Genomic DNA, 22,941 nt, shown 5'->3' with positions numbered 1-22,941 from the left:
CTGAATCAGATGGTTCTTGTGCCCTTATGTGTGCTTACTTCACTCCTTCCTCCACCAGAAGATTGATGCAAGCCACAACAGAGGTTCAAAGGAACAGATGAGGTGAGGTGGAGAGGAAAGGCAGAAGAGGGAGTGGTGGATCAAAATGGACCCTGAAGTTGCCACCTTCCTCACTCTCCAAACTTTTCTGTGAAATGTTTTATTACATTTGTAACCTGCCGTTCATACAAGAGGTGGAGAGATTACACCTTACAAGAAATATGGTGCTGCTGTTTTCAGTGGCAAGTCCCCCAAATAGACACACATAATGTGTCCAGTGTCATTGTACTATGTGCTTTCCCCCACCAGTGCTCTGTGTCGCTGGCTGGTATGGGTAGGGAAATTCATGAAAAAAAGGATGGTGGGTCATGGGCAGGTTTTAGTACATGCTACAGAGGGGACGCGGGTGGCGCTGTGGGCTAAAGCCTCAGCGCCTAGGGCTTGCCGATCGAAAGGTCGGCGGTTCGAATCCCCGCGGCGGGGTGCGCTCCCGCTGCTCGGTCCCAGCGCCTGCCAACCTAGCAGTTCGAAAGCACCCCCGGGTGCAAGTAGATAAATAGGTACCGCTTACCAGCGGGAAGGTAAACGGCGTTCCGTGTGCGGCTCTGGCTCGCCAGAGCAGCGTTGTCACGCTGGCCACGTGACCCGGAAGTGTCTTCGGACAGCGCTGGCCCCCGGCCAATAGATGTGAGATGGGCGCACAAACCCCAGAGTCTGTCAAGACTGGCCCGTTCGGGCAGGGGTACCTTTACCTTTACCTTTACAGAGGGGAAACACTCCTGACTGCTTCAAATTATACAACAGCCACCCCATGGGAGTTGTCGGTAACAGTTCCACGTGGCAGCTCTGTGGTGGCGGTTATGAAATGACCTTCAAGTTCCCTTCAGAGGAAGGCAAGAGTTCCTGTTAATCGCTCATGAAAAAATGCACAATTTGGCCCATGGAGCTCTTGCATGAAAAAAATCTAGAGTAGAATCTCCAGCACACCTTTTGCTGCTCCTAGCAAGAGGCACCTTGTGGGACTCCAGTATCCAGAAATGAAGGCGACTTGCAACCTACCATATTAGTGCTGGTGACTTCAGACTGTTTCTCCCTGAAGCAAGTTCAAGGAATCCATGAAGTCTGCTCTCACCTCTCATCACCTTCGCCCTCAGGTAGATGGAGTAAGCAGTGCCACACCTGAAGAGATGGATATCCGCTTAATATTGCATTTATTTGTTGAAACAGTTTATATGCCGTTAACCACAATCGTCTCTAAGCAAATTACAGGGGTACAATACAAAAACTAAAAATCGGAAGTATAAAATCAAACTTCACTTAAAATGCCTGATGCAATAAAGAAATGTTCAGCAGGAGCTAGAAATTCAGTAGGGCAGGGTCCTGTCGTGATTTCAGCTAGAAAAGAATTCTGTAAAATTGGGCTTGCAACACTAAACACACAGTGCCTGGTGGGTAAGGCTCCTAACTGTGACTGGCCCAAAGGCCTCCATGATTAGGGAGGGATATAAAGAGTTAATGCAATGATGGCATTGGTGGCAATGTCTGTTTCTGGGGGTCTATTGTTCAATAATATGTGACTGGAAGATGACATAGTTGTCTCTGTGATAATGAAAAATTATCAAAGATAATTTGATAATTTGCACAATTCTGGAACTGTTATTTACACACACACCATGCACATGTTGCCAGTGGAGGCTGGTCCACTAAGGCATAATCCTCCCAGGAGAATGCCAAGCAATTAAAAGGCCCTCCAAAATCTGAAACCCACAATTTCCTGTCTACATACACTTTTTACTTCTCACATAAGTTCTGCAAACATTTCTGTCAGGTCTGTGCAGCACACAGCCTAATCACAAAACCCAGCTGTAGCAAAGAAGGCCTTCCCATGCAGGAAAACTGTACAAGGGATCAGACAGGCCTTCAAGGCAGGCCTCAAATGAAGCCTTCCACTTCATCTGTTATGCAGCTTAACCAGCATTCATAACAGTATTGACCTATTAGGACTGCCTTGAAGAGCAGTCTGAGCATGCTCAGAGCTGTTTTCTTGAAAGAAAGCAAAGCACATTCTTCATAGTTCACCAGAAGGGTATGCTTGCTAGCTTGAGCAGCTTTTTAAATGAAGAATAATTGTTAAGGGGAACAGCGTGTGTAAGTATATTTCATTAATATACATTCTCAAATAATTTGCATTCATTTATGTGAATGGGAGGAGAAATGGTGGGTGGTTTCTATGTGTGTTGCAACCTTCAACACTGGGTGTTGTTGGGACAATAGGGTTTCTGGGTGTGTCTCTAGATTTGAGAGAAGTAGAGAGTTTTGCATTCAAACAGGCTATGTGGTGGTCTTCTGTGAGAACAGGGTGCTGGACTAGATAGGGATAGGATATTCAGCAGGAAATTCTACTGTGGTGATTATGCAATATATTATGTATATAAAGGTTGCTTGTGAAATCGCCTTATTAAAAACAGACAGAAGTTCTGTAGTGGTGAGGCAGGTGCACTCTGTGCATGCTCACACTATTTATTTTGAGGCTTATATCCTTTAGGCCAAATTCTATATCCTGTGCTAAGGTTTGTTAGGAGGAGTTGGTAATGCTAATAGTCAAAGCCCTTAGTCTGCATCACACCCTGATTGGGTAGAATATTGCCTGCACATTTTTCTTCTCAGTAAAGTCAATTGGCAAAAGCCTCCCTATTTTCATACCTTTAAAAATAAGTGCACCAGAGGATGTGGAGACTTAACATAAAAATCCTCCTTTCTGTCACTGGCTTATTGTGTGGTGCCGAGAACATTAATCTTGTATTCTTTCATTTAATGGGCTAGCCAACCAGCCATGAAATGAAACAATAATCAAGAAGCACTTCAGAGCCTAGCAAATATTATTCTATAAGATTTCAGAGATTACCGAGAATGATGCAGACGACAAAGTGGGTTTTAGCGTCCAATAGCTTATGCCATAATGAATTTGTTAGTCTTTAAGGGGCTAGTACTGTCCATACACCCCACGTACATCCTGCCCATACACCCCACAGAGACAGCCACACACTGGACTTGCCACAGATTTACATGTAAAGTCCAGTGTTTGTAGGCCTGAATATCCTTAAGCTAATGGGGCCTCCCACTGCCTCCATGCAATTTCTGTTCTCATCCTGAAGCAAATTTCTTAACCCGAGGTACTATCTCTGGGTTAGTGGAGTTTGTAACCTGAAGCGTCTGTAACCTGAGGTACCACTGTATACAGCTTCGTTGGCATGAACGCACACTCAAAATTGTGACAGCAGGGAACTCTTCAGAACCAAAGTAATACACTTTTCAGTTTGGTTAGGTGCTGTTTGTAAAATTGCAATGCATAAGCATCCACAGTAGCTTTGCAATGGAAGAGGATGGGGAGAAAACCAGAACAACTTGGTCACACACACCTGTGACCACTCACTGGGCACGCCCCCCCAATGACCTCCTAGCAGCCCCACCTGGTCTAGTGGGTGCCAGCTGCTGCTGCTGCTGCTGCATGTTGCTGTGTCCACTCCATCCACAACCTCAGGGGATTTATCAGCGCTGCAGTGCTGCCTGCGTTCCTGCCCAGTGCTGTCTTGCCCATGGGTTTACAATGCAGTGAGTCAGTCCAGCGCGTCAGCTGTTAAAGCAGTTTCCTGCATGAGAAGCAAAGGCACACCTGGCAGAAGAATCTGTGTGAGAAGAAGAAGAAGAGGTGAGTTATGGCCTCCCCGTAGCACTGTTGCAAGCCCACCCACCTGGTCTTTATCTGGTTTAGCATTTGCCGGTAAGCTCTCTCCCAAAAAAGGAATGTGTTGATAAGTCTGAGAGATGTTTCGCGGAAAAATGCTACTTGCAGGAAAGAATTCAAGGCAGAGCAGGGTGGGGCAAGCTTCAGCTTGAGGGTTGTATTTCAGATAGTGCTGTAAGAGTTTCACTAGCAATGGCACCCCAAATAACTGCCTGAGGGAGAAAAATCTGCTGCCCCCCTCCCATTTTACTAATAACGTTATGATAATTTAATTACAACCTACTGGCCTTTCATGGAACTCCAAGTTTTGCTATTTGCTATCTTATTTTGCTAGCAATTTAGCTTTCAACATGCCATTTTATAGAGATCTAGTTGACAAAAATTAGCTGCGCAATTCAGGCTAGAATGCTGCAAAACAGGCTCATTACAGAATTTGTTTTGCGGATGAGTACAGTGGTACCTCGGGTTACGTACTTAATTCATTCCGGAGGTCTGTACTTAACCTGAAACTGTTCTTAACCTGAAGCACCACTTTAGCTAATGGGGCCTCCTGCTGCTGCCGCACCGCCGGAGCACAATTTCTGTTCTCAACCTGAAGCAAAGTTCTTAACCTGAAGCACTATTTCTGGGTTAGCAGAGTCTGTAACCTGAAGCATATGTAACCTGAAGCGTATGTAACCTGAGGTACCACTGTACCTTAATGGACTGTTACTGAGTTCTTACTGGTCAAATCTTTGTCCCAGGCACCTGGCCCAATGTTGCAGAGGATGGTGACCATGATATTAAAGGGTCTGACTATTAAGCCTTATGGTTGAGGAAGTTGGGTACGTTTAGCCTGGAAAAGAGGAGAATCGGAAGAGATATGATTGCCATCTTCAGATATCTCAAGGGCTGTCACATGGAAGATGGAACAAGCTTGTTTTTTTCTGCTCTGGAGGGTAGGACCTATCCTAAAACAATGCATTCAAGTTACAAGAAAGGGGTTTCCAACTAAACATCACAGAAGAACTTTCTGACAGTAAGAGCTGTTCAACATTTACACCGTCTCCCTCGGGAGGTGGTGGATTCTTGTTCCTTGGAGGTTTCTAAGTAGAGGTTGGATGGCCATCAGTCATTGATGCTTTAGCTGAGATTCCTGCATTGCAGGGGGTTGGACTAGATGACCTTTGGGGTCTCTTCCAACTCGACAATTCAGTGATTCTATTCTAATTTTAGGTGGAGCTGGTGGTTATGGAATACCCCGAGTACGATTATTTGCTCAACTAAATGATCTGGTCTAGTGGATTTCACCAATCCAAACCTTGAAAAGATATAATACACCCACTATTGTACAAACTAGCCTTATCTCTGCTACTATTGCACAAAATTTTGCTTGATGGTTGCCATTAATTTGATTTTAATTTGATTTAATTTAATTAATTTTATAATGAATGTTTTAGAATGTTGAACTATTTTGATTGTTGTTAGCCGCCCTGAGCCCAGCTTCGGCTGGGGAGGGCGGGATATAAATAAAATTTATTATTATTATTATTATTATTATTATTATTATTATTATTATTAGTTAGACATGGCCTAGTAAATTGTTCAGTTTCTGGTGTGACTATTGATTCTTCATTTTGAAGTGTTGAGTTAGGAATGTCTGATTGTTACACACAGAGACCATGTATTTACAGACTCTATTATTTTTTTCTCTTCAATATGACATTTCTTCTTGGCTAGTGTTTTTCTACAAAACCGGGTTATACCCAAGGGCTACTGTCATTACAGTTGTCATCTTTATATTTCCTGACAGAGGCTGTGTGCCTATAACAGCTTCCTTACAGCTAGCCGCAAAGACAAAGAAACCTTTTTGAAAATGTGTGTGTCAGGCTGCTGTTTGAGAAGTAGTCTAAAGGTCACACATCATTAGCTCTTCAAATCATGAATAAAAACCAGAGCCCTCATATATGTTTGCCAGTTGTCCAGAAAACTAACCTGTGCATAGTTAAACTGTGGAACTCGCTCCACCTGCAGTGGTTTTCAACCTGTGGGTCCCCAGATGTTGTTGGACTACAACTCCCATCATCCCTGAGCTCTGGCCTTGCTAGCTAGGGGTGATGGGAGTTGTAGTTCAGCAACATCTGGGGACCCACAGGTTGAGAAAGGCTGCTCCACAGGAAGCATTGATGGCTACCATTACTTGAATGACTTTAAAAGAGGATTTGACAAATTCCTGGGGGCTAAAGCTACTAGGCATTATGACTATTCTCTTCCTTCGTGGTCAGTGGCAGTAATACTTCTGAGTACCTGTTGCTGGAAACTGCAGGTGGGGTTTCCAGCAGGTATCTGAGTGGCCACTTGAGAACAGGATGCCAGCCTGATCCAGCAGGCTTTTCTTCGCCTGATCTGCTCTTGTGCCAATATACACTAGATGTGCAGAAGTCAGCAGGTGAGGCTTTTCATGGCATGGAGAGGAACGTTATCATCTGTGTTAAATGTCTAAAGATCAAGCTGTTTATCCATCTAGCTCACTATTGGTTACTCTACTTGTGACAGGCAGTAGCTCTGCATGGTTTTGAAAATGAGAGTCCTTCCTATCCCCAGTTACCAGATCCTTTTTAACTGGAGATGCCCAACATTGTACATACAAACAGTGACGTAGCATGGGTTGCCAGTGCCCTGGGGGGCGTGGGAGACAGGGAAGTGCACGGAGTATGCATGCACATTCAATGGCATCCGCATCAACCAGGAGATCATTATTTCCTTCAAATACAGCAGGGGTGGCCAACTCCCAAGAGACTGCGCTCTACTCACAGAGTTAAAAACTAGCAGTGATCTACCCCCTTTTGGGGGGTTCAGGTCAAAGTTGTTGAGTTTTTTCAGGGAGGAGGTAAAATGTTGAGCTTTTTTTAGGGGAGCCACAGTTGTTCAGCTTCTTTGGGGGGAACCAATGATCTACCAGTGATCTACCGCAGAGGTCCAGTGATCTACTGGTATATCACGATCTACCTGTTGGGCATGCCTGAAATACAGTATTTACTTGAGTCTTATGCACCATTGAACCTAATGCACACCTCAGCGTTCAGAACCTTGAAACCAAAAAAGAAGTATTTGCTGGCAAATGTAAATGTGCCATCGAATGTAATGCACACCTTTATTTTCGCAATGTAATTTGGCCAAAAAAGGTGAGCATTAGATTTGGGTAAATACGGTAATCCTGGGCACTGTGATTTACCTCTCACAGTTACAGTTCCCAGCAACCCATAACAAACTACAATGCCCAGAAACAATCTGGGTTTTACTTGCTATTCAGATTCTGATATTATTTACCAGGTAGAACACAGTTGTCTTTGTTGGCAGTTCATGCTATCACTTTCTGTACTCCACAAGAAGAGGCATCATCTTTCAGAAGTAGAACACAGACCTGATGTGACTTCAGTACAAATGAGCCACCTGATGGGAAATAAGTATGTTCCTCTCTGTGTGTGTAAAAAACTAAAGGGTATTCACACAGTGAAATCAAGGACCACTCCTGTATATTCTTGGTGCTAAGTAAACAAACACCAGCTTGGTTTTGATCTTGAGACTGCAGCCAAAAGGTTTCTCCTTTCACAGGGTCTTGTTTTTAACTTGGAAGGGTGACTTGCAAAATTCTCTGTCTCCCCCAAAGAGATTGAATATATGCCGGAAGCCAGCCAGACCCGAATGGTTTGAACAACAGTCACGCTGAGCTCACAGCACAGGCTTTTTTTACTATTCTGCTTACTAGGACCAAAAACAAATAGAGCGATTTGTATTAATTCATTTTTTGGGGCCAGTGCAGCCAATTAGACCAGAGCAAGACCTTTCTCTGGCCTTACCAGCTGCCTGTTGTTAAAGGTCCTAAGTGCATACTTCCTGTCAACAATGACGGGGTTACTGTCTGCTTGACTATAATCAATGGATAATGCAATAAGAAACTGATTTACGTTTCCGCCCTGAGGCGGAATAGGATTGTATGATCTGCAGGGTGCTATTACTATTGAGGGAACAGAATCCTTCAAGGAATAGAACAGCTGGCAGCAAAGTTCAGTTTGGCATATCAGACAGGCAGTAGCCGGGTGGAGCACTGCTGTGTAAAGAGCAAAAATGAAAACAGACTAGGTAAGCGTTGATGTTAAATATATGTCTGACGGGAGAAGCTGCTTTTGTAGGTGCCTCTTAGAACGTCTTATAGTAGGTTGGAAGTTTCTGAGGATTTCAATATTGAAAGAGACTTTGTCTTGCATTGTTTGTGATAATAGATCCATTTCTGTGCCACACAGATATGCACCTTGTGTCACTATTAAAGAATTCTAGTGATTTTATCATGAAAATGCTTCCAGACGGACCCCTTCCCACACACCCATCTTTTACCACTGTTAATCATTCTGGTTATGATGAATGTGGGCGTGTGGCTTAGAGAGTGACCCTATGAACGTTTACTTGGAAGCAAGTCTCACTGTGGATGAGGTTTATTCCCTAGTAAATGTACTTAGGAGTGAAGTCCAGTGGTCCAAAGGTGTAAAAGAGATAATTATTCATTCAGTGATCATCATGTGCTATTTGTGTAGAGCTGAGTTAGAATTTGCAGGTGTGCCATGTCTCCTTGAAATAAATTATGGGATGCTGCTACAGCTCCATAGAATATTGTGGAACAGCCCTTTTTCATGCACCCCTGTGGTATGTCTTCCAGTGTTTTAGAATATTGATCTGGCTACTTTTAACTCAATGGATAAACCTCCATCCAAATACCACTGGAGGTATAGCTTGAGGCCTCTGAACACAGGATATATAGGAGATGATTGGAGGTGGGGGAAGAGGTGCTCATGAAAAATGTATTCCTGATACAGCATACATCTCTCCAGTTTATCAGTAACTACACTTAATGTATGTTTATAACATGCTTTTGCTTGCCTTAAGGAAAACACTGTTAAAACTATAGACACTAACGCTTTTGAGGCAGGATGTTCTACATACCAGATCAGAATTAAGTGAATACTAACAGGACAATCCAATGCATGTTTATTAAGAGTTAAGTCTCAGTGTGTTCAGTGGAGCTTCCTTCCAGGTTAAGTATGCATGGGATTGTAGCCTTAATCTATATATTGTCTCAGGCCTTTGGCCTTTTAAACTGTGGGGTTATTGTTTTTGTTTGTTGTTATGAGATGTATTTTTGTGTTTTTATATTGAAAACCACCCTGTGATCTTAATAATAATATTATACGAACAAAATTTCATAATTTAATTCTCATGCAATATCTAGGCTTCATTTATTTATTTTATGACTCATCATGATATTCGACAATCAAAATAGCTGAGGGTAAAGATAGGCATTCTAGAGACTCAGCTATGCTATTAAAGAAACAGTGATTTGTATTTTCTATAAACAATCAACACCAGATGGCACCAGAGAGCAGGAAGTTTTAAAACACAATTTTCTATAGAGATTTTTTTTCTTTTGCTGTAACAATCTAATTCCGGTATAGGCAAACTCAGCCCTCCAAATGTTTTGGGACTACAACTCCCATCATCCCTGACCACTGGTCCGGTTAGCTAGGGATGATGGGAGGAGTTGTCCCAAAACATCTGGAGGGCTCAGTTTGCCTATGCCTGATCTAATTTCTGACTTATTTATAGCATTCCCCCATGTCTAGATCCACCCTAAGTGTGGTAACAAATTGATGAAAAGACTTGCTGCATTTCAAGTCACGTTCTTGCAAGGTGGATGGAATGTGCTGAAGCACCTTCCATTACCCTTTAAAATGACTTGTCTGTACCCCTTAAAATTGTGCAGCTTGTCTGAACTATATGAAATAGCGATAATATAAAATGACCCCATTTGTTGGTTACGTTATTTTGTTAGTTCCCTGGAATTTCTCGTGTGTCTGTGTGTTTAAGGGAATGAGGAAGTAAAAGTGAAAGAGAGAGATGGCACATGAGACACACGGTGATAGGGTTAGAATGAGTGTGTTAAGGACCAGAAGTTCATCCAGATCTCTTTTGCTTTCATTCTGAATCTTCATCAAACCTGCTTTCCAGTTATGTTCTGCATCCTTGATGAGAACGACATGCTTGTTGAAACAAAAGGCAAGGTTGTCATGATGCAATGATAGAACAGGCACGGGAACTCTGCAGCTTTCTGTTAGAGCTGCTGACCTAGCTCTGCAGCAATAATGGTCGGACAGTGATTGTTATGTTCTGTTGGCCATAAAGACACTCCCCCTGCTCTCGGATACTTGATCTGGAATTTGGAATGGGAGCTCAATTTCCTGCATACTCTGTTTTAACTGAGGCAAAAAAATGTTCCGCCTTCCTTGTTGGGCTGCGAAGCAAAGTAAACTTCCCTATTTGAAGCTGCCTCTTCCTTTCCCGCTTTGACCCTTTGAAATAATACTCTCAACAGCTAGAAGGCAACACGGCGCTGAAGTTGGTTCCTCATTCCTTCCTTGCATGAACCTGCCCAACACAGCTCAAGTCAGAAAAGTTTAAAAGATAAGGATTCTATGTTCCTGAACCCCAGAATGAGCTTTGGTCTACCCCATATCATATTTTGTTTATTTCATAAAAATTACCGGTATACATGGCTTGACTGGGGGGGGGACCCCTTTGAGTGGTTAACAAAACTAATAAAACAAAAACAAAATCAGTAAACAAAAATTAAAACATAGTAATCTAAGCAGGTGTTTCCACTGCTCTCCAGTAGCCTTATTCAGCCCACTGTCTCTCTTCTTTTTCTTTCTCTCTGGAAGAAATAAGAGGAACTGAGAGCTCACTATTAACTTAAGCAGCTGGTATGCAGAATCAGTCACCAGTACTGGGGCACCGATACCCAGGCATAATGCGTGGTATTTAATGCTACTGCTACTCAGACCAGACCTACTGAAGTTAATGGACACGCCTAACTTAGGTTCATTGGGCGGGGTTCACCTAACTAGCTGCCAATTTGGAATCTTATGTGAAAAGTTAGTACGTTGATTTCAGTGAACTTAGGCACATATATATGATCAAGCAGCTTTTTAAGGCAGGAATTATATTGATGCAATCATGGATAAGCTACAGCTGTGGCCTTTGCTGGCCCAGTAGCTGTTAAAGGCACAGACCCAGTGTAAGGAGAAGGTGTTTTCCTATCTGAGTGGTGTAGTCAGCTTCAGATGCTGAGTTGTGTACATGTGGGGATTGTGCGGAATAGAAAACGCGAGTCATTTTCAAATTGTACAGTCCAGGGAATGTCGATTTTATATTTGCCCTTCAGTGCAAAATCTGATTTATCTGCATTATACATTTTAAACAGTACTGGGCCACTTTAAACAGTCATGGTTCCCCTCAAAGGATCCCAGGAGCTGTAGTTTGTTAAGGGTGCAGAAAGTTGTGAGGAGACCCCTATTCCCCTCATGGAGCTACAATTCTCAGAGTGGCTGAACAGTCAGTCCCAAGGAATTCTGGAGATTGTAACTCTGTGAGGGGAACTGGGGCCTCAGAAACCGCAGCTGCCAGGATTCTTTGAGGGAAGCCATGTCTGTTTAAAGTGGTATGATACTGCTTTAAATGTGTTGATGTGCAGATGGGACCTAAGACTCAACATCCTCCCTGTGAATGCTGCTGGGATTTATACCGATAGCTTCCAGGGAAGGACAAGGCAGGCATTATTTGCCCTAGCAATTGATCATCATGGACAAACAGCAAGCTGTCCAGCATTGTAGCTGCAATTGAAGAAAGTGTTGCTGGTCAGACAAAACAAGTTAAACCAGTTGACGGATCTAGTCTGGGAAATCGTACATTCCTAAAAAACCCTTCAGCTTGTGTGTTCGAGGCTTCTGGTCTTGAAGCCCCACTGGAAGAAAAAAACCAGAAAGAAGCAGTTTCTGAGGAGAAACACGAGCAGGGGAAAGGTTGAATGCCCACTTTCCGGTGTGCCTTTGCTTTGTAAAGATTTGGTGGCTGGTCTGCTGCTGTCTTCTGTATGGTTTGTCTGGCCTGGACCTTGACTAATATTCTTGGCAATGTGGCCTCTTGGTAACTGACTTTAAGAAGAGTACTTCTTGGGTGGCAGCAGACTCAGCTTTGAACACTGTATTTTCCCACCTCATCCCTGTTTCACTGACTGCTTTTCAGGACTTTTGTACCTCAGGTTCATTCAAGACTGTGTGCGAGAACCAGTTATGGGTGGGGGTAAGTATTCGATTCTATTTATGTTGGAAAGGGTTGTTTTGAAGTTGAACCAGTAAAGAATAGGTGAAATGACTATTTTGTGTTGGAATTATCATCACCATCATCATTATTGCAAGGTTTGAAGCCCCACCAGTTGTTCTCCAGGCACGGTCATTCGGAGAAAATATTGGTCTATGAACAGAGTAGTGACAGTTGATGGGAAATGTGCCAAAAGGATAAAAGAAATTTGTTGTTGTTTAGTCGTTTAGTCGTGTCCGACTCTTCGTGACCCCATGCACCAGAGCACACCAGGCACTTCTGTCTTCCACTGCCTCCCGCAGTTTGGTCAGGCTCATGTTTGTAGCTTCGAGAACACTGCCCAACCATCTCGCCCTCTGTCGTCCCCTTCTCCTTGTGCCCTCCATCTTTCCCAACATCAAGGTCTTTTCCAGGGAGTCTTCTCTTCTCATGCGGTAGCCAAAGTATTGGAGCCTAAGCTTCACGATCTGTCCTTCCAGTGAGCACTCAGGGTAATTTCCTTAAGAATGGATGCGTTTGATCTTCTTGCAGTCCATGGGACTCTCAAGAGTCTCCTCCAGCACCATAATTCAAAAGCATCAATTATTCGGCGATCAGCCTTCTTTATGGTCCAGCTCTCACTTCCATACATCACTACTGGGAAAACCATGGCTTTAACTATACGGACCTTTGTTGGGAGATAAAAGAAATATTAAATATTAATTGCTTTGTTATATTAATTGCTAGTTATAAGGTTAGTTAGTCTTTGTACAAGGAAATCACTTGGCGTTTTAGTATGTTACAGGGCTGGTAGGAGAGGACTCCGTCTATTGTAGTAGTAGTAGTAATTTATACCCCGCCCATCTGGCTGGGTTTCCCCAGCCACTCTGGGCAGCTCCCAACAGAATATAAAAAACACGATAAAACATCAAACATTAAAAACTTCCCTAAACAGGGTTGCCTTCAGGTGTCTTCTAAAAGTCAGATAGTTGTTTATTTCCTTGACATCTGATGAGAGGGCATTCCACAGGGCCAGCGCCACTACCGAGAAGACCTTTTGCCTGGTTCTATTCTAGGATATGTGGAGAGGGGATGTGTCTGTCGTCAGTAGCAATTTTCCCATCTCCAAGGAATATCAGGACTGGAGTACATTATAGGAAGCCTTAGGTGTCACTCTTGCTTCTGGTGACAGGAGGGGAAAGAATGGCAGTGTATAGACCATCTCGGTTGTGAGTCCTGGAAGATCTCCCTGCCTTGCAGGCCTTTTCCTGCCTGGCCTGATCTTAATTTTAGATCTCCTTTTGATTTGTGTTGAAATTGTTCAATTGGGTTGTGTACTTTTTGATGTTTTAGTTATTGTTTATGGTTACTGTCAGGGGTTCAGGAGCAGAGGCGAGGGCAAGAGAGGAAACAGAGAGCGAGGGGGAGGAGGCAGAAGAAAGGATGAGTGATGACGACGACCCGAGATCTCCGAGCCTTTCCAGTGAATCAGAAGATTCACAAAAAGGAGCACCAGTGGCCAGGGCAAGGGGGGAGACTAGGGGGACACCCCAGGAAGAAAGAGCCAGAGGGGACTCAGAGGGGAGCAGTTGGAGATCGGGACCAACATCACCGCCAGAGAGTAGGAAAGAGGAAGAGCGCCAGGGAGCAAGCGCTGGCAGCTCGCAACAGGAGGGAGGGCACGAGTCAGGAGTGGCCACACCTTCATCGGGGAGCGAAGTGACGGTTAGACGGAAAGTGGAAGGTTGGGCGCGCGCGCCAAGTTCAAATGCACAGGAAGGTGGCGCAGTAGGCAGCCCGGAAAGGGAGCCAGGTCCTAAAGCCCGGCGCAAGGAGACAGAAGGGTCCGGGGGGTCAGCGTCAGAAGAATCCCGGAAGGAAGAGACCCAGGGGGGCAGAGGGACCCAGAGGAGAACTGTCAGGCGGAAAAGGTGGAGCAGGGCTAGGATATTAAGTTGGTGCGCAAGGGGCGGAGACTCAGACGGAGCTTCGCCGATCTAAGCATAAGACGTAGGGTTGCACGCAGCAGCTCGAGAATGGAGACTGTAACTCAATAAAGACTTTTATTTAACGATCGCTGGCTAGCGTGATCCTCTGTGAGCTCGGATCTGGAAGTAACCCTGACAGTAAGCTCCGTCCCTTCAAATTGTGGGCATCCACGGCCTCGCGGAGAGGAGAGAAAGCGGGTGCCTACAAGAGAGCTCACGAACGGCAGACAACATGACGGCCGAACAGCAAATAACGGAACTCAGAGAAGCAGTTTCACGACTGACTGCCGAGGCGCTGGCGTCCAGGAAAAGAGAGGAGGAAGCAGCTGCCGCCTACAGGGATCTCCAGGTCAGGTTGGACGTGCTTACGAAGCAAGGGCAACAGACACCCAAATCAGAGGGGATTGGGTTGGGGAGACGCACAGGCGGTCTAGTCTCGCACTTTGATGGGAATTTGCAACAGTACCCCAACTTTAGAGCAGACGTAATGTGTGCACTGCAACTACTGCACAAAGACTTTAGAGATGAACAAGAGAAAGTGGGGTTCATCATGTCCCATTTGCATGGAGACGCAAAAGCATGGCTGCGCAATTTGTGGAGAGATAAGGATCCTGCGCTCCAAAATGCAGACACCTTTATTAAAGCGATGGATGGCTGTTTTTTATCAAGCATTGACGTGGATCTTGCCCGAAAGGAGGTGCATGGACTTAGGCAAGGGAGGGCCAGCGTAAGGCAGTATCATGCCCGCTTTTTCGCTTTAGTCAGTGCCCTGGAATGGGACAGAGATTCGGCTCCTGTCAGAGACCTTTTTTGGGAGGGCTTGCACAACTCGGTTAAAGATGAGATTGCGAGGGGGGAGAGACCCCGGACCACGCAGGAGATCGTTCAGAGGGCGCTGGCGGTGGGGGTGCGGCTGGAAGAACGTCCGTGGAGCAGGGACGAAGGGCGCAGCGGGCCCGAACCAGCCAGGGGCTCCTCCTTCCTTCCCAGAGAAGCAGCGCGTGCGCAATCCACGCCTCCAACAGGGGGAGGGGTGGAACCGATGGAGGTTGGGAGTGCAAGGGCTCAGTCAGCAGCCAGAGCCCTAGCACCGGCAGCAGTGAAAGCGAAGCCTCCTAGAGGGAACAGGAAGTGTTATATCTGCGAGGATCCAGGGCATATGGCGAAAGAGTGTCCCCGGAGGCTCCACAAGCACACTGCAGCCTCAGCGATGGTGACTGCAGCAACGCAGCACGGAGAACCACAGCAGGGAAACGACGATGTCTGGCTGGAGGAAGAGGCACTGGGGCCCAGCCAGACGTGTCAGTGAAGCAGTCCCCAGAGATTTTACCGCCCATGGACCCCCTCCCGCCCAAGCCAGTAGTGCGGCTCACCGCATCGCTCCAGCTACCCAATGGAATCACCATGGACGTGCCAATCACCGTCGACTCGGGAAGCAATGCAGACTTCATAGGGCAGGACTTTGTCGACCGGCACGCTATACAGTTGCTGCCTGCCACGCTGCCCCTGCAGGTTGTCACGGTGGATGGCAGGGAGCTGTTAGGGGGGCAAGTGGTGAAGCAGACGCCACCTATGGTGCTGCGGCTTGGAAATCACAGGGAGATCATCAGCTTCAACGTCACTCAACTCTCGGACACGCCTATTGTATTGGGCATGAGTTGGCTGGACAAGCACAGCCCGACGCTGGCTTGGTACCAGAGGCAGCTGACCTTCGGCTCTTCCTTTTGTGCTGAACACTGCATCATGCCCCAGCAGGAAGGGGAGCAAGAGGAGTCACAGATGCTGCTAGGCACGCTGCAAGCGATTCCCCACAAGTACGCAGAATTTTTGGAGGTTTTCTGCGAGAAGGAGGCAGACAAGCTACCCCCCCACAGACCATATGACTGCAAAATTGACCTGCTGCCGGGGGCGGCGCTGCCCAAAGGGAAGCTGTATTCCATGTCTGAAGACGAACTGCAGGAACTCAAAGAGTTCATAGATCATAATTTGAAGCGCGGTTTCATCCGAGAGTCCCAGGCAGCGGGGGGCAGTCCTGTATTCTTTGTGAAGAAGCGAGACACGCCCCAAAAAAGACTCGTAGTGGACTACCGCATTTTGAACAGTGTCACCAAGCCATCGGACTTCCCCATGCCCCGAATCGACGACCTCCTCGCAAAAGTACGCAAGGGCAGCGTGTTCACCAAGTTGGACCTGCGAGGGGCGTACAACCTCATTCGCATGCGGGAAGGAGATGAGTGGAAGACAGCCATGTTCACGCCCCTGGGCACCTACGAATATAGAGTTATGCCTTTTGGATTACAAAATGGCTCCCACGTTTTTCAAGCTTTCATGCATCACGTGTTGGCGGGGCTCCTCTACAAGACGTGCGTCTGCTTCTTGGATGACATCCTGATCTTTTCGGAATCGCAGCAGGAGCATGACAGACACGTCAGGGAAGTGCTGAGCAGGCTCCAGCAACATAGGCTTTACGCCAAGCTGGAGAAGTGCCAATTCGACGTGAAGGAGGTGGATTTCCTGGGCTACAAGTTGTCTGACAAGGGGCTCGCCATGGACAGCGCCAAGGTTCGAGAGGTGTTGGATTGGAAAAGCCCACGCAACCGGAAGGAGGTCCAACGGTTTGTCGGCTTCGCGAACTTCTATCGCAAGTTCATCAAAGGCTTCGCTATGCAGGCAGCGGCCATCACGGACACGCTCAGTTCCAAGAAAAAGAAGTTCATCTGGACAGCGCAGGCGGAGCAGTCTTTTCAGGCACTCAAGCGTCTTTTCGCGTCGGAGGAACAGCTGCTTCATGTCGACCCCAGCAGGCAGATGAGAGTTGAAACAGACGCCTCGGACAGGGCCGTCGGAGCAGTCCTGCTGCAGAAGGACCCGCAGGGGGTTTGGAGGCCCGGAGTGTTTTACTCCAGGAAGCTCAGCAAGTCCGAACAGAATTACACCATCTGGGACAGGGAGTTGCTGGCTATTCATGCAGCGTTCAAAGCATGGAGGCACTTCCTGATTGGAGCCAAGCACACGGTGCAGGTCTGCACGGACCACAAGAATCTGGAGCACTGGCGCACGGCACAGTTCCTGAACCAGAGGCAGATCCGTTGGGCTGAGTTCTTTGCGAACTTCGACTTCCGGATAGAGTATGTCCCGGGGGACACCAACATCATGGCGGACGCGCTCTCCCGTAAGCCACAGTATCTGGAGGACGCCACGCCAGCGGCCGCCATGCACATCTTCGCACCAACAGTGTGGGCGTGCGCTGCGGCGACAGTGGACCTGGAGGCGGTGCGACGAGCGTTGCAGAACGACTCCTTCGCGCAAGCAAAGATGGCAGAGATGCAAAGGGGCATGGCAGCGACCGACGGGTTCCAGCTGAGAGATGGATTGCTCATCCGCAAAGGGGCCATCTATGTGCCGGGAGACGAACTTCGCGCCAAGGTACTGCATCAGCTGCACGACGCGCCCACTGCCGGGCACTTTGGCAAGGAGAAGACGGTGGAATTAGTCGCCAGGGATTTCTGGTGGCCCGGAATGAGAGGGGAGGTCGCGGACTATGTGGCGAGGTGCGACACCTGCCAGAGGGCCAAACCAGTGCACAGACCGCCGGCCGGACTGTTGGAACCGCTGCAAACTCCGGTCGAGCCATGGGAGAGAGTCGCCCTGGACTTTGTCACGGATCTGCCCAGCTCGAGGGGCAAGACGGCAGTGCTGGTGGTGGTGGACTTGTTCTCCAAGATGGCACATTTCATCCCGTGTGCGAAGGTGGCCACGGCGGAACAAACCGCCAAACTGTTCATAGACCACGTGTTCAAGGTTCACGGTCTGCCACGGTCTATTCTGTCCGACCGCGGGCGGCAGTTCATCTCGAATTTCTGGCAGAAGCTGATGGGCTTCCTAAACGTCAAGATCAACCTGGCGTCGGCGAGACACCCGCAGACCAACGGGCAAGCGGAGCGGGTCAATGCCATCATGCAGCAGTACCTGAGATGCTATGCGAATCAACAGCCGGCGACGTGGGTGGATTACCTGCCGCTCGCCGAGTTCGCCTACAACAACACGAAGCACGTGTCCACGGGGGTCACGCCGTTCTTCGCCAACAACGGGAGGCACCCCAGAACCTTCCCGGGACTGGAAAGACTGGTGGAGGGGGAGCCGCAGACAGCAGATGCGTTCGCGTCGGAGTTGCAGGAGGTCCACGATCAGCTGCGGCGGCACCTGGAGCTGGCCAAACACGCATACAAGGTGCAGTCAGACAAACACAGAAGGGTTGGCGAAGAGATCCATGTGGGAGACTGGGTCTGGTTAGCAGCCCACGCAGTGCCGGCCAGGTCGTTGGCCAAGAAGAAACTAGGGCATAAGCAACTGGGGCCCTACCAAGTCGAAGAGCAGGTCAACCCGGTGGCCTTCAGGCTGGCGCTTCCGGAGGGTTCCAGAATGCATCCGGTGTTCCACAGATTGGTGCTCACTCCCTACAAGGCACCGCACAGGTTTCAGGAACCCGGAACGGCGCCGAGTCCGCTCCGAGAGGGAACCAGGCAACGGGGAGTGGCACAGGAGGTGCGCCTCAACGAAGTCACGGAGATTTTGGACTCCAGATGGGGGGAAGAGGGGGTAGAATACCTTCTCGCTAAGGAGGGCACCCCGGCCAGTGCCAACAGCTGGGTGCCGGGCTACGCTTTAGATGAACCTCTGCTCAAGGAAGAGTTTCATGCCCTCTTCCCCCATAGGCCAATGCCAGCGGACTTTTTCGACGACTGGCTTTTCACGCCCACGCTTTCAGCCAGCACGTTCCGGGGGTTCGACTCGGATGAGGAACCGACACGAGACGCCCGTTCCCCGGAGGGGTCGCCCTCGGGATCTGCTTCAGAACCCTCGTATTGGTGGGATGATCGACCAGAGGAGCAGTGGCGCAGACAGTGGCTGGAGGGTCCAGGACGAGCAACGCCTCCAGAAGGAAGCGAGGGAGAGACGGACATGGACGTTTTCGGGGACGACCAGGGTCTCGAGCACGGCGGCACAGAGATGGAAGCAGAGGTGACCGTCGTCGACGAGAGCAGGGAGGAAGAACCGGAAGACTTCGGATGGTGGCCCGCCACGGGAAGCGAACTGTACCCGACATTCGTCCCCTTGACACTGCAGCACCCAGTTCCCGCACCGGAAGGAGGGGAGGGGGGAAGAGGGGGCTTCGAGGGGGGGATGGATGTCAGGGGTTCAGGAGCAGAGGCGAGGGCAAGAGAGGAAACAGAGAGCGAGGGGGAGGAGGCAGAAGAAAGGATGAGTGATGACGACGACCCGAGATCTCCGAGCCTTTCCAGTGAATCAGAAGATTCACAAAAAGGAGCACCAGTGGCCAGGGCAAGGGGGGAGACTAGGGGGACACCCCAGGAAGAAAGAGCCAGAGGGGACTCAGAGGGGAGCAGTTGGAGATCGGGACCAACGTCACCGCCAGAGAGTAGGAAAGAGGAAGAGCGCCAGGGAGCAAGCGCTGGCAGCTCGCAACAGGAGGGAGGGCACGAGTCAGGAGTGGCCACACCTTCATCGGGGAGCGAAGTGACGGTTAGACGGAAAGTGGAAGGTTGGGCGCGCGCGCCAAGTTCAAATGCACAGGAAGGTGGCGCAGTAGGCAGCCCGGAAAGGGAGCCAGGTCCTAAAGCCCGGCGCAAGGAGACAGAAGGGTCCGGGGGGTCAGCGTCAGAAGAATCCCGGAAGGAAGAGACCCAGGGGGGCAGAGGGACCCAGAGGAGAACTGTCAGGCGGAAAAGGTGGAGCAGGGCTAGGATATTAAGTTGGTGCGCAAGGGGCGGAGACTCAGACGGAGCTTCGCCGATCTAAGCATAAGACGTAGGGTTGCACGCAGCAGCTCGAGAATGGAGACTGTAACTCAATAAAGACTTTTATTTAACGATCGCTGGCTAGCGTGATCCTCTGTGAGCTCGGATCTGGAAGTAACCCTGACAGTTACTTTTGTTATATTTGTAATTATGTGATTGTTCTAAGTCGCCTTGAGCATGGAAAGGCGGCATACAAATAAAAAGATGTATGTTTGTACAGTGGGATAGAATGGAGATGCTGTGGTTGTGTTGGACTTAAATTTCTTCACTGTGTCTTAGTTCTTCATGTCACCACAGCCTCTTTTTCCCCCTTCACCTAATTATTTTTTAAAAAACATGTACTTAAGTCCTTTCAGATTTAAATCCAAGCCACACAACAAATACAGTTCTCAGATACCATAGTGAAACATACTCTTTTCTTCAGATATGTGTCCATCAGTCACACTTTTAGCATTCTGCTCTGCATTTCTGTTGGCAGACTTCCTACCACAGCATTGACAACGGCTACGTCAGAGAAGGGCCATGTTGTCTGGGGAATATAGAGGCCCTGGAAGTGTGCTTTAAAGGGGAGGAATGGGCTCAAAGGCGTCAGGTTGTGGTGAATGATGCCTGCTTTTCAGGGGCAATTCCACATCTTGAATAAAAAGAAGCATCTAAGAACTAGTAACAGAGCAAAGTAAAAAATTCTAGAACACCAATTAGCCATGATTACAACAGTAGGGTATTTTATTTTATTTTATTGTTTAGCCTGATCACCTTGTGGGAGAGCTCCTTTCCTTTCCTCCACACTTGCAGGGTCCATGGGCTGCAAATGCTAAAGATTAAAAATAAAATAAACAGTGGTAAGCAGAAGGTGGATTATGGTGCCTGGTGAGATTCTTGCAAAGAATGCAGGACTAGAAAGACCATCATTCTGATTCAATAAAGCACTTCTTATGCAAGAACATGGGTGCATACTTAGGATTACTTTATGATTTAATTATACTTTATATATTAACAGACCGTGAGTCGGCTCTCTTGCCCCATGAATTATAAACACACCAATAGACCCTAAAGTCATCCCACACTCCTGTCATACAAGCCAACACAGCTGCAAACTTGCTTCACTTTGTCCATGTCAGTGTACCCACTTCAATTGCTGATTCTTTGTCAGCTCTATTTTCTTTGTAAATGAAAACGGGGCAGTCAAGAGATTCTCCTTTCCTATCTTCTTGTTGACAAGGGGGCCAACAAAGGAAGAAGCTCACCATGTCTCTCTCTACTAGATAAAGTGGAAGGTTGGTGCCCACTCTTTCCTGTGTGCTCATTGCATTCAAGTGCACAGTAAGAATAAGGTACTATTTAATTCCAGCCGAAAACAGCATAGAAATGACGTCTCCAGCGTTTTCTAGGTGCATACACAAAAAAGACTGCACACAGTGTTCTCAAGAAAGAAATATGTTCATTGTCATTGGGAAACTTCTTGATTTCTGAGAACTTCAGAAGGACAAGTGTCTAGTTCAAACTGTTCTTTATTGGGGACAGTAATTCCAGTTACATTAACTCAAAAACTACCCAGTGGAAAAGCTCATGGGTCTAGGATGATTTGTAGGTGATTGACGTAAGTAAAGACCTTGGTCACCATCCTCTCAGCTCTTTATAAACATCACTGTGAGTGCACATATTCATTTCAGTATTACACTGAGTTGTTTCGGCATAGGAGTAACTACTAGGTTATTGAAATATGTAGTCCTCGCTTGTGGAATTGCCAAATAGTTAGCAGCTTCTAACTTGCCTTAATTTCAACATGCAGTTACATGCAGATGCAACATAGCTCTGTTTCTTTGCAAAGAAATACACACACACACACACACACACACACACACACACACACTTCAGTCAATATTAATATCACCCAAGTTGTAGATATCTACTAGTCATTATTTTGCTTTTACTCTCAGTGTGCTATATGGAAATGAACCAGCCAAAGTTAGACACTTGCAAGTCTTATTTGTTCAAAAGCTCCTTACAGAAAAGGTGGGATATAAATGTGGTAATTGATGATGATGATGAATGTAGTTTTCATTAAGTTGGAGGCTGCTGCCAGTGAGGACGGAGTATAGTGCTATATAGATGTGTGGTCTCTCATGTGGATCCAGAATTGGCCTCCACAGTCACTTACGGACTCATTGTTAAAACCGTGTTTATGGAAGACAATCTTGCTCGGCTACGAGTGATTGCCAAAGAAAGAAGAAATATACCAAAAAGATTTTACAGCCTCAAGTACACATGTGCTGTTATGTCAAGTTTATGAAACTGAATGATTACAGTTTTCAGTTTCATCATGTGGCAAATTTGGTTTTTCCCAGCTCAGTGTCACTGAAATACCATAGTTTTGCACAATAATCATTTGACAAAACTTTCCTCAGACCAACCTACTTCACTTTAGGCTTAAAAGAAGGAGGGAAGCACATTGGAACCTCTTTTTGTCTTTGTATGTAAAATTCTGCTCGTTTATTTTCTAGGTTGCAATTCACAATAAAATCAAAGGAAGGACAGACCTACAGGACAACCGACACAAGAGGTAAGCACATATTAAGCTGCCTTATACTAAGTCAGACCATTGGTCAATCCCTTTCAGTGTGATCTACACTGACAGGCAGTGACTCTCCAGGGTTTTAGGTAGGCATCTTTTCCTGCCGAACCCTGAGACACCAGGGACAAAATCTTGGGATCTGCTATTGAGTAGATGTATATAAGATTGTGCTGCGCAGTTGCAGTCCTTCACACTTATCTGGGAATAAGCCCTGTTAAACTCAGTGGGACTTGTTTCTGAGTTGCATAGGATCCAACTTTTAGCCCTGTTTTAAGCAGAGTTTGCTTTCTCTGTTGCTTCATTTACAACATTTAGGATGAATGTTACTGCGAAAGCAGCTTTGGGACCCCAAAATTGGTTGAACTTGAGTGTTTTTGTCATAGTAAAATATTTACAGGCTATGGTTGTTATTTGAGAGAGCAGTAACTTACAATATTGCCCCATTTCACACAAGACACTGGCTCTTAGCACAAACAAGGAAATGTGGTTTTCCAGAGAGAAGGTTGCTGCTGCTGTGGAATTTAACACCTGGGTGACTGACTGTGTGTTGTGTGTGTGTGTGTGTGTGTGTGTGTGTGTGTGTGTGTGTGAGGGATATAGACATTTTTT

General features: G+C 47.1%; 1 protein-coding gene across 1 annotated transcript in view; it reads left to right on the top strand.

Moving 5' to 3' along the window:
• Positions 1-2,093: 2,093 nt before the first annotated feature.
• Positions 2,094-22,941, top strand: part of UNC13D (unc-13 homolog D) — a 73,676-nt gene continuing 52,828 nt past the window's right edge. The window contains exons 1-2 of the transcript XR_014214502.1: positions 2,094-2,187; positions 22,262-22,320. The gene's annotated coding sequence lies outside the window, so the exon portion shown is untranslated. The remainder of the gene's footprint in view (positions 2,188-22,261; positions 22,321-22,941) is intronic.

The sequence above is a fragment of the Podarcis vaucheri genome (genome assembly GCF_965113315.1).
Source record: "Podarcis vaucheri genome assembly, chromosome: 2".
Classification (NCBI taxonomy): Eukaryota; Metazoa; Chordata; class Lepidosauria; order Squamata; family Lacertidae; genus Podarcis; species Podarcis vaucheri.
The sequence above is the reverse complement of the archived record's forward strand: the minus strand, read 5'-3'. Positions and strand labels throughout refer to the sequence as shown.